The following is a 12,238-nucleotide window of genomic DNA, read 5'->3' on the forward strand; positions in this document are numbered from 1 at the left end:
TATGTATTACTAATTTTAGCTGTTTTAGCGTTATTGTCTCAAACTAGCCTACCTAAACCTGTTGTGGGGTAGGGAGTGCATCTCCACCAGCTAGCGTTAGCTAAACATTGGCCATAGTTAGCCTACTTTTGAAAACAACTTTCGCACTGCACCGAAGCTTAACAAGTAGCAGCTAACATCATTCATCATAAACCCCCCTGACTGACATGACTGTGTGTATGCAGAATATTATTTGTGTATGTGTTTGTGGCCACAGAACATACTTTCTCCTATTGATTATTGGATTATTTTCTTTATTGATCATATTTGATTTCTAAATGTAAATTATTTTCCTTTAGACTCTTCTCTAATGTCGTAATGGCATCTTTTAATATGAAGGGGAGGGGGCAAAAAGGCAAGAGGCCTTAGGCTTTCGGAAACACAAAAAATATACAGAGCACTACAAGGTAAGGCCAGATAAAAAAGAATGAGGGACTTGATGTATGACTGCAGAGTGCCTTTGTATGATAGTAATTAGGGGCCAAGCCCCGAAGGGGCAAGGCAACTATTGTATCTGTTAGTTTTCTTATTAAGTTGGCTTGAGAAAGCCAACTTACTGAAATCCTATTTAAACTTATTAAGTTGGCTTGAGAAAGCCAACATATTGAAATCCTATTTAAACTTATTAAGTTGGCTTGAGAAAGCCAACATATTGAAATCCTATTTAAACTTATTATTATTATTCTTCTGACCCTAAAAAAATCTATATCAAACTCGTCCTAGAGCTTTAACCCTACATACTCCAAACTCGGCTCAGACACTCAAACTGATCTGACTCGGTATGCTATATCTTTTCAGACTGATCGGACTTACGGTTTTCCTAAAAATGACGATCAAAACTCGAAAAAACTCATTCAAAAACTCCCATTGACTTACATTGGGGAGTTCTAAAAAATTCAAACCGACAAAAATTTAAATCTAAACACCTTGAAGACTAAACCAAACTGCCGTTCTATATACTATATGAGCCATTGAGACTCATTTAAACTAATAAACTCTAAACTATAAACACTTATAAACTAATTAACTTATAAACTCATGAATTCATAAACTTATGAACTCTTAAACTCATAAATTAATAAACTCTGAACTCTTAATCTCATTTAAACTTATAAACTCTAAACTGATTTAAACTTATAAACTCAAAACTCAAGAACTCATACACTTATAAACTCATCAATTTATACACTTATAAACTCTAAACTCAGACACACACACTGAGTTTATGAGTGAGTGTGTGAGCGAGTTAGTGGGTGTGTGTGTGTGTGTGTGTGTGTGTGTGTGTTTGTGTGTTTGTGTGTGTGTGTGTGTGTGTGTGTGTCTATCTAACTTATTTATCTATCTGTCAAACTTCAAACTACTGTAAACTTCAAACCACTATAAACTTGTTAAGTTTAAATCTTCCAGCTCCCAAGCAACTCCATAGCAACCAAACTCGAGTACCCTAGCAACCGTTTTGTAAGACCTATATCTCTGTATCAGAACATCGTATAGAGATGAGGTTTGGCTCTTTTGACTCATGCTAGCAAACATCACTTCCAACAAACTACACATGCTAGCAGTGAATAGCTACATGCTAATAGTGATTAGTTAAGTGTTAAATCATGCCAAGATCATGCTAAGAACTCTATAAAAACTCCATAGTAACCATCTGTGACAACTACCAGCCACCTAGTAACACCATATCAACCACCCTGAATACCTTAGCAACCGCCTAGCAACCCCTAGCAACCACCCATAACACCCTAGCAACCACCTAGCAACCACCCAAAAGACCCTAGCAACCACCTAGCAACCACCCAAAATATCCTAGCAACCACCCAAAAGACCCTAGCAACCACCAAAAATATCCTAGCAACCACCCAAAATACCCTAGCAACCGCCTAGCAACCACCCAAAAGACCCTAGCAACCACCGAAAATATCCTAGCAACCACCCAAAAGACCCTAGCAACTACCCAAAATATCCTAGCAACCGCCTAGCAACTACCCAAAAGACCCTAGCAACCACCCAGAACACCCTACCAACCGCCTAGCAACCACCCAGAACACCCTAGCAACCACCCAAAAGACCCTAGCAACCACCCAAAATATCCTAGCAACCACCCAAAAGACCTAGCAACCGCCTAGCAACCACCCAAAAGACCCTAGCAACCGCCTAGCAACCACCCAAAAGACCCTAGCAACCACCCAAAATACCCTAGCAACCACCCAAAACACCCTAACAACCGCCTAGCAACCACCCAAAACACCCTAGCAACCACCCAAAACATCCTAGCAACCACCCAAAACACCCTAGCAACCGCCTAGCAACCACCCAAAAGACCCTAGCAACCGCCTAGCAACCACCCAAAAGACCCTAGCAACCACCTAAAATATCCTAGCAACCACCCAAAAGACCCTAGCAACCGCCTAGCAACCACCCAAAAGACCCTAGCAACCACCCAAAAGACCCTAGCAACCACCCAAAACATCCTAGCAACCACCCAAAACACCCTAGCAACCGCCTAGCAACCACCCAAAAGACCCTAGCAACCGCCTAGCAACCACCCAAAAGACCCTGGCAACCACCTAAAATATCCTAGCAACCACCCAAAAGACCCTAGCAACCGCCTAGCAACCACCCAAAACACCCTAGCAACCACCTAAAATACCCTAGCAACCGCCTAGCAACCACCCAAAAGACCCTAGCAACCACCCAAAAAATCCTAGCAACCGCCTAGCAACCACCCAAAAGACCCTAGCAACCATCAGAAATATCCTAGCAACCGCCTAGCAACCACCCAAAACAGCCTAGCAACCACCCAGAAAACCCTAGCAACTGCCTGGCAACCACCTAAAATATCCTAGCAACCACCCAAAAGACCCTAGCAACCGCCTAGCAACCACCCAAAAGATCCTAGCAACCACCTAAAATACCCTAGCAACCGCCTAGCAACCACCCAAAAGACCCTAGCAACCACCCAAAAAATCCTAGCAACCGCCTAGCAACCACCCAAAAGACCCTAGCAACCATCAGAAATATCCTAGCAACCGCCTAGCAACCACCCAAAACAGCCTAGCAACCACCCAGAAAACCCTAGCAACTACCTAGCAACCACCCAAAAGACCTTAGCAACCACCCAGGACACCCTAGCAACCACCTAGCAACCACCCAGAACACCCTAGCAACCGCCCAAAATACCCTAGCAACACCATAGCAACCACCCAGAATACCCTAGCAACCACCCAAAACAGCCTAGCAACCACCCAAAATATCCTAGCAACCGCCTAGCAACCACCCAGAACACCCTAGCAACCACCCAAAAGACCCTAGCAACCACCCAAAATATCCTAGCAACCACCCAGAACACCCTAGCAACCACCTAAAATACCCTAGCAACCGCCTAGCAACCACCCAAAAGACCCTAGCAACCGCCTAGCAACCACCTAGAACACCCTAGTAACCACCCAAAATACCCTAGCAACACCCTAGCAACCACCCAAAACATCCTAGTAACCACTCATAACACCCTAGCAACCGCCTAGCAACCACCCAGAACACCCTAGCAACCGCCCAAAATACCCTAGCAACACCATAGCATCCACCCATAACATCCTAGCAACCACCTAGCAAAAAAGTTTCTGCTCCAAACTTTCTCAAGCCAACTTAAAGTTTGTCTCGACGAACTTTCGCATCTAGTTATTATTATTCTTCTGACCCTAAAAAAATCTATATCAAACTCGTCCTAGAGCTTTAACCCTACATACTCCAAACTCGGCTCAGACACTCAAACTGATCTGACTCGGTATGCTATATCTTTTCAGACTGATCGGACTTACGGTTTTCCTAAAAATGACGATCAAAACTCGAAAAAACTCATTCAAAAACTCCCATTGACTTACATTGGGGAGTTCTAAAAAATTCAAACCGACAAAAATTTAAATCTAAACACCTTGAAGACTAAACCATCTGCCGTTCTATATACTATATGAGCCATTGAGACTCATTTAAACTAATAAACTCTAAACTATAAACACTTATAAACTAATTAACTTATAAACTCATGAATTCATAAACTTATGAACTCTTAAACTCATAAATTAATAAACTCTGAACTCTTAATCTCATTTAAACTTATAAACTCTAAACTGATTTAAACTTATAAACTCAAAACTCAAGAACTCATACACTTATAAACTCATCAATTTATACACTTATAAACTCTAAACTCAGACACACACACTGAGTTTATGAGTGAGTGTGTGAGCGAGTTAGTGGGTGTGTGTGTGTGTGTGTGTGTGTGTGTGTGTTTGTGTGTTTGTGTGTGTGTGTGTGTGTGTGTGTGTCTATCTAACTTATTTATCTATCTGTCAAACTTCAAACTACTGTAAACTTCAAACCACTATAAACTTGTTAAGTTTAAATCTTCCAGCTCCCAAGCAACTCCATAGCAACCAAACTCGAGTACCCTAGCAACCGTTTTGTAAGACCTATATCTCTGTATCAGAACATCGTATAGAGATGAGGTTTGGCTCTTTTGACTCATGCTAGCAAACATCACTTCCAACAAACTACACATGCTAGCAGTGAATAGCTACATGCTAATAGTGATTAGTTAAGTGTTAAATCATGCCAAGATCATGCTAAGAACTCTATAAAAACTCCATAGTAACCATCTGTGACAACTACCAGCCACCTAGTAACACCATATCAACCACCCTGAATACCTTAGCAACCGCCTAGCAACCCCTAGCAACCACCCATAACACCCTAGCAACCACCTAGCAACCACCCAAAAGACCCTAGCAACCACCTAGCAACCACCCAAAATATCCTAGCAACCACCCAAAAGACCCTAGCAACCACCAAAAATATCCTAGCAACCACCCAAAATACCCTAGCAACCGCCTAGCAACCACCCAAAAGACCCTAGCAACCACCGAAAATATCCTAGCAACCACCCAAAAGACCCTAGCAACTACCCAAAATATCCTAGCAACCGCCTAGCAACTACCCAAAAGACCCTAGCAACCACCCAGAACACCCTACCAACCGCCTAGCAACCACCCAGAACACCCTAGCAACCACCCAAAAGACCCTAGCAACCACCCAAAATATCCTAGCAACCACCCAAAAGACCTAGCAACCGCCTAGCAACCACCCAAAAGACCCTAGCAACCGCCTAGCAACCACCCAAAAGACCCTAGCAACCACCCAAAATACCCTAGCAACCACCCAAAACACCCTAACAACCGCCTAGCAACCACCCAAAACACCCTAGCAACCACCCAAAACATCCTAGCAACCACCCAAAACACCCTAGCAACCGCCTAGCAACCACCCAAAAGACCCTAGCAACCGCCTAGCAACCACCCAAAAGACCCTAGCAACCACCTAAAATATCCTAGCAACCACCCAAAAGACCCTAGCAACCGCCTAGCAACCACCCAAAAGACCCTAGCAACCACCCAAAAGACCCTAGCAACCACCCAAAACATCCTAGCAACCACCCAAAACACCCTAGCAACCGCCTAGCAACCACCCAAAAGACCCTAGCAACCGCCTAGCAACCACCCAAAAGACCCTGGCAACCACCTAAAATATCCTAGCAACCACCCAAAAGACCCTAGCAACCGCCTAGCAACCACCCAAAACACCCTAGCAACCACCTAAAATACCCTAGCAACCGCCTAGCAACCACCCAAAAGACCCTAGCAACCACCCAAAAAATCCTAGCAACCGCCTAGCAACCACCCAAAAGACCCTAGCAACCATCAGAAATATCCTAGCAACCGCCTAGCAACCACCCAAAACAGCCTAGCAACCACCCAGAAAACCCTAGCAACTGCCTGGCAACCACCTAAAATATCCTAGCAACCACCCAAAAGACCCTAGCAACCGCCTAGCAACCACCCAAAAGATCCTAGCAACCACCTAAAATACCCTAGCAACCGCCTAGCAACCACCCAAAAGACCCTAGCAACCACCCAAAAAATCCTAGCAACCGCCTAGCAACCACCCAAAAGACCCTAGCAACCATCAGAAATATCCTAGCAACCGCCTAGCAACCACCCAAAACAGCCTAGCAACCACCCAGAAAACCCTAGCAACTACCTAGCAACCACCCAAAAGACCTTAGCAACCACCCAGGACACCCTAGCAACCACCTAGCAACCACCCAGAACACCCTAGCAACCGCCCAAAATACCCTAGCAACACCATAGCAACCACCCAGAATACCCTAGCAACCACCCAAAACAGCCTAGCAACCACCCAAAATATCCTAGCAACCGCCTAGCAACCACCCAGAACACCCTAGCAACCACCCAAAAGACCCTAGCAACCACCCAAAATATCCTAGCAACCACCCAGAACACCCTAGCAACCACCTAAAATACCCTAGCAACCGCCTAGCAACCACCCAAAAGACCCTAGCAACCGCCTAGCAACCACCTAGAACACCCTAGTAACCACCCAAAATACCCTAGCAACACCCTAGCAACCACCCAAAACATCCTAGTAACCACTCATAACACCCTAGCAACCGCCTAGCAACCACCCAGAACACCCTAGCAACCGCCCAAAATACCCTAGCAACACCATAGCATCCACCCATAACATCCTAGCAACCACCTAGCAAAAAAGTTTCTGCTCCAAACTTTCTCAAGCCAACTTAAAGTTTGTCTCGACGAACTTTCGCATCTAGTTATTATTATTCTTCTGAGACTAAATTTACAATTCTAACTCCTCCTAGAGCTTTAACTCTACAAACTCCAAACTCGGGTCAGACCTTCAGACTGTTCTGACTCGGTATGCTATATCTTTTCAAACTGATTTGACTTTCAGTTTTCTTAAAAATTAATATTAAACATCATAAAAATCCCATAGACTTTCATTGCAGACTGTTCAAATTGAGCCAAGACTACGGTGGCCCATTAGTGTACAAGCCAAAAACTCAAATCTAAATTCTCTGAAGCCCTAGACTCAATTAAACTACTATTCTATGTACTTATAAACTTTATCTATCTATCTATCTATCTATCTATCTATCTATCTATCTATCTATCTATCTATCTATCTTTTTAACTAATCTATCTATATATCTTTTTAACTTATCTACCTATCTTTTTAACTAATCTATCTATCTATCTATCTATCTATCTATCTATCTATCTATCTATCTATCTATCTATCTATTTAACTAATCTATCTATCTATCTATCTATCTATCTTTTTAACTAATCTATCTATCTATCTATCTATCTATCTATCTATCTATCTATCTATCTATCTATCTATCTTTTTAACTAATCTATCTATCTATCTATCTATCTATCTATCTTTTTAACTAATCTATCTATCTATCTATCTATCTATCTATCTATCTATCTATCTATCTATCTATCTATCTATCTATCTATCTATCTATCTTTTTAACTAATCTGTCTGTCTGTCTGTCTATCTATCTATCTTTTTAACTTATCTATCTATCTATCTTTTTAACTAATCTATCTATCTATCTATCTATCTATCTATCTATCTATCTATCTATCTATCTATCTATCTATCTATCTATCTATCTATCTATCTATCTATCTATCTATCTATCTATCTTTTTAACTAATCTATCTATCTATCTATCTATCTATCTATCTATCTATCTATCTATCTATCTATCTATCTTTTTAACTAATCTATCTATCTATCTATCTATCTATCTATCTATCTATCTATCTATCTGTCTGTCTGTCTATCTTTTTAACTAATCTATCTATCTATCTATCTATCTATCTATCTATCTATCTATCTATCTATCTATCTATCTATCTTTTTAACTAATCTATCTATCTATCTATCTATCTATCTATCTATCTATCTATCTATCTATCTATCTATCTATCTATTTATCTCTCTCTCTCTATATATATATATATCTTCAAACCTTTTCTTTCTATCTATCTATCTATCTATCTATCTATCTATCTATCTATCTATCTATCTATCTTCAAACCTTTTCTATCTATCTATCTATCTATCTATCTATCTATCTATCTATCTATCTATCTATCTATCTATCTATCTATCTATCTTCAAACATTATCTATCTATCTATCTATCTATCTATCTATCTATCTATCTATCTATCTATCTATCTATCTATCTATCTTCAAACCTTTTCTATCTATCTATCTATCTATCTATCTATCTTTTTAACTAACTAATCTATCTATCTTTCTTTTTAACTAAATAATCTATCTTTCTTTTTAACGAACTAATCCATCTTTCTTTCTAAAATATAATATACTAAATACTAAAATATCTTTCTTTCTTTCATTCTAACTAATCTATCTATCTTTCTTTCTAACTAATCTATCTTTCTATCTAATCTTTCTTTCTAACTAATCCATCTTTCTTTCTTTCTTTCTTTCTTTCTTTCTAACTAATCAATCTTTTTTCTTTCTCTCTCACTAATCTATCTTTCTTTCTAACTATTTAGTCTTTCTTTCTTTCTTTCTTTCTTTCTTTCTTTCTTTCTTTCTTTCTTTCTTTCTTTCTTTCTTTCTAACTAATCCACCATTCATCATTCTTTCTTTCTAACTAATATTTCTTCTTTCTTTCTAACTAATCAATCTATCTTTCTTTCTAACTAATCTTTCTGTCTTTCTTTCTTTCTTTTTCTAACTAATCTTTCTTCTTTCTAATCTTTCTTTCTAACTTATCTTTCTATCTAATCTTTCTAACTAATCTTTCTTTCCTTTCTAACAAATCTTTCTTTTTTCTTTCTTTCTAACTAATCTTTCTTTCTTTTTTCTTTCTTTTTCTAGCCAATCTTTCTTCTTTCTTTCTAGCTAATCTTTCTTTTTTCTTTTTCTTTCTTTCTAACTAATCTTTCTTTTCTTTCTTGCTTACTTTTCTTTCTTTCTTTCTTTCTAACTAATCTTTCTTTTTTCTTTCTTACTTTTCTTTCTTTCTAACTAATCTTTCTTTTTTCTTTCTTCTTTCGTTCTAACTAATCTTTCTTTCTTTTTTCTTTTTTACTTTTCTTTCTTTCTTACTTTTCTTTCTTACTAATCTTTTTTTTCTTTCTTTCTAACTAATCTTTCTTTTTTCTTTCTTTCTTTCTTTCTTTCTTTCTTTCTTTCTTTCTTTCTTTCTTTCTTTCTTTCTTTCTTTCTAACTAATCTTTCTTTCTTTTTTCTTTCTTTCTTTCTTTCTTTCTTTCTTTCTAACTAATCTTTCTTTCTATCTTTCTGTCTTTCTTTCTTTCTTTCTTTCTTTCTATCTTTCTGTCTTTCTTTCTAACTAATCTGTCTTTCTTTCATTCCACCTAATCTTTCTTTCTTTCTTTCTTTCTTTCTTTCTTTCTTTCTTTCTTTCTTTCTTTCTTTCTTTCTTTCTTTCTTTCTTTCTTTCTTTCTTTCTTTCTTTCTACCTAATCTTACTTTCTTTCTTTCTAGCTAATCTTTCTTTCCTTCTAGCTAATCTTTCTTTTTTCTTTTTCTTTCTTTCTAACTAATCTTTCTTTTCTTTCTTGCTTACTTTTCTTTCTTTCTTTCTAACTAATCTTTCTTTTTTCTTCCTTTCTTCCTTTTCTTTCTTTCTAACTAATCTTTCTTTTTTCTTTCTTCTTTCGTTCTAACTAATCTTTCTTTCTTTTTTCTTTCTTACTTTAATTTCTTTCTTATTAATCTTGCTTTTTTCTTTCTTTCTAACTAATCTTTCTTTCTTTCTTTATACCTAATCTTTCTTTCTTTCTTTTTCTTTCTTTCTAACTAATCTTTCTTTTTTTTCTTGCTTACTTCTTTCTTTCTTACTTTTCTTTCTTTCTAACTAATCTTTCTTTTTTCTTTCTTACTTTTCTTTCTTTCTAACTAATCTTTCTTTTTTTCTTTCTTCTTTCGTTCTAACTAATCTTTATTTCTTTTTTCTTTTCTTTCTTTCTTACTTTTCTTTCTTTCTTACTAATTTTTCTTTTTTCTTTCTTTCTAACTAATCTTTCTTTTTCTTTCTTTCTTTCTTTCTTTCTTTCTTTCTAACTAATCTTTCTTTCTTTTTTCTTTCTTTCTAACTAATCTTTCTTTCTTTTTTCTTTCTTTCTTTCTTTCTTTCTTTCTTTCTTTCTTTCTTTCTTTCTTTCTTTCTTTCTTTCTTTCTTTCTTTCTTTCTTTATACCTAATCTTTCTTTCTTTCTAACTAATCTTTCTTTCTTTTTTCTTTCTTTCTAACTAATCGTTCTTTCTTTTTTCTTTCTTTCTTTCTTTCTTTCTTTCTTTCTTTCTTTCTTTCTTTATACCTAATATTTCTTTCTTTCTAACTAATCTTTCTTTCTTTTTTCTTTCTTTCTAACTAATCTTTCTTTCTTTCTTTCTTTCTTTCTTTCTTTCTTTCTTTCTTTCTTTCTTTCTTTCTTTCTTTCTTTCTTTCTAATCTTTCTTTCTATCTATCTTTCTTTCTACCTAATCTTTCTTTCTTTCTTTCTACCTAATCTTACTTTCTTTCTTTCTAGCTAATCTTTCTTTCTTTCTAGGTAATCTTTCTTTTTTCTTTTTCTTTCTTTCTAACTAATCTTTCTTTTCTTTCTTGCTTACTTTTCTTTCTTTCTTTCTAACTAATCTTTCTTTTTTCTTCCTTTCTTCCTTTTCTTTCTTTCTAACTAATCTTTCTTTTTTCTTTCTTCTTTCGTTCTAACTAATCTTTCTGTCTTTTTTCTTTCTTACTTTAATTTCTTTCTTATTAATCTTGCTTTTTTCTTTCTTTCTAACTAATCTTTCTTTCTTTCTTTCTTTCTTTCTTTCTAACTAATCTTTCTTTCTTTTTTTCTTTCTTTCTTTCTTTCTTTCTTTCTTTCTTTCTTTCTTTCTTTCTTTCTAACTTTTCTTTCTTTCTAACTAATCTTTCTTTCTATCTTTCTTGCTTTCTAACTAATCTGTCTTTTTTCTTTCTACCTAATCTTTCTTTCTTTCTTTCTTTCTTTCTTTCTACCTAATCTTTCTTTCTACCTAATCTTTCTTTCTTTATTTCTTTCTTTCTTTCTAGCTAATCTTTCTTTCTTTTTTCTTTCATTCTTTTTTCTACCTAATCTTTTTTTTCTTTCTTTCTACCTAATCTTTTTCTTTCTTTCTTTATACCTAATCTTTCTTTATTTTTCTTTCATTCTTTCTTTCAACCTAATCTTTTTTTATTTTCTTTCATTCTTTCTTTCTCCCTAATCTTTCTTTCTTTCTTTCTCTTTCTTTCTTTCTTTCTTTCTTTCTTTATACCTAATCTTTCTTTCTTTCTTTCTAACTAATCTTTCTTTCTTTCTAACTTTTCTTTCTTTCTAACTAATTTATCAATCAAAATGTAAACTACTTTAAACTTCTAACTACTTTAAACTTCTAACTACTTTAAACTTCTAACTACTTTTAACTTCTAACTACTTTTAACTTCTTCAAACTCACTGGTCCGGCTTTCTCAAGCCAACTTAAAGTTTGTCCAACAAACTTTTTTTTCTAGTTAAGTTGGCTTGAGAAAGCCAACTTACTGAAATCCTATTTAAACTTATTATTATTCTTCTTCTTCTTCTTATTCTTCTGACCCAAAATTTATCAACTCTAACTCCTCCTAGAGCTTTAACTCTACAAACTCCAAACTCGGGTCAGACTTTCAGACTGTTCTGACTTGGTGTGCTATATCTTTTCAGACTGATTTGACTTTCAGTTTTCTTAAAAATTAATATTAAAAACCATAAAAATCCCATAGACTTACATGGCAGACTGCTCAAATTGAGCCAAGACTACGGTGGCCCATTAGTGTACAAGCCAAAAACTCAAATCTAAACTCCCTGAAGCCCTAGACTCAATTAAACTACCATTCAATGACCTAATAAACTTCTATCTATCTATCTATCTATCTATCTATCTATCTATCTATCTATCTATCTATCTATCTATCTATCTATCTATCTATCTGTCTGTCTATCTATCTATCTATCTATCTATCTATCTATCTTCAAACCTCATCTATCTATCTATCTATCTTCAAACCTTATCTATCTATCTATCTATCTATCTATCTATCTATCTATCTATCTATCTATCTATCTATCTATCTATCTATCTATCTATCTATCTATCTATCTATCTATCTATCTATCTTCAAACCTTATCTATCCATCTATCTATCTATCTATCTTTCTATCTTTTTAACTTATCTATCTATCTATCTATCTATCTAT

The 12,238-nt window shown here is 36.0% G+C and overlaps 1 protein-coding gene across 3 annotated transcripts in view; it reads left to right on the forward strand.

Moving 5' to 3' along the window:
- The window catches only part of LOC311290554 (myelin-associated glycoprotein-like), a 58,919-nt gene that overhangs the window by 13,698 nt on the left and 32,983 nt on the right, over window positions 1-12,238 (forward strand). Inside the window, exon 2 of one of the 3 annotated variants that reach the window (XM_084409107.1) lies at window positions 339-446. The exons of the other annotated variants lie outside the window; for them this stretch is intronic. The gene's annotated coding sequence lies outside the window, so the exon portion shown is untranslated. The remainder of the gene's footprint in view (window positions 1-338; window positions 447-12,238) is intronic. 3 annotated transcript variants of the gene reach the window in all.

The sequence above is a fragment of the Rutilus rutilus genome (genome assembly GCF_951802725.1).
Source record: "Rutilus rutilus genome assembly, chromosome: 5".
In the NCBI taxonomy this organism is placed as follows: domain Eukaryota; kingdom Metazoa; phylum Chordata; class Actinopteri; order Cypriniformes; family Leuciscidae; genus Rutilus; species Rutilus rutilus.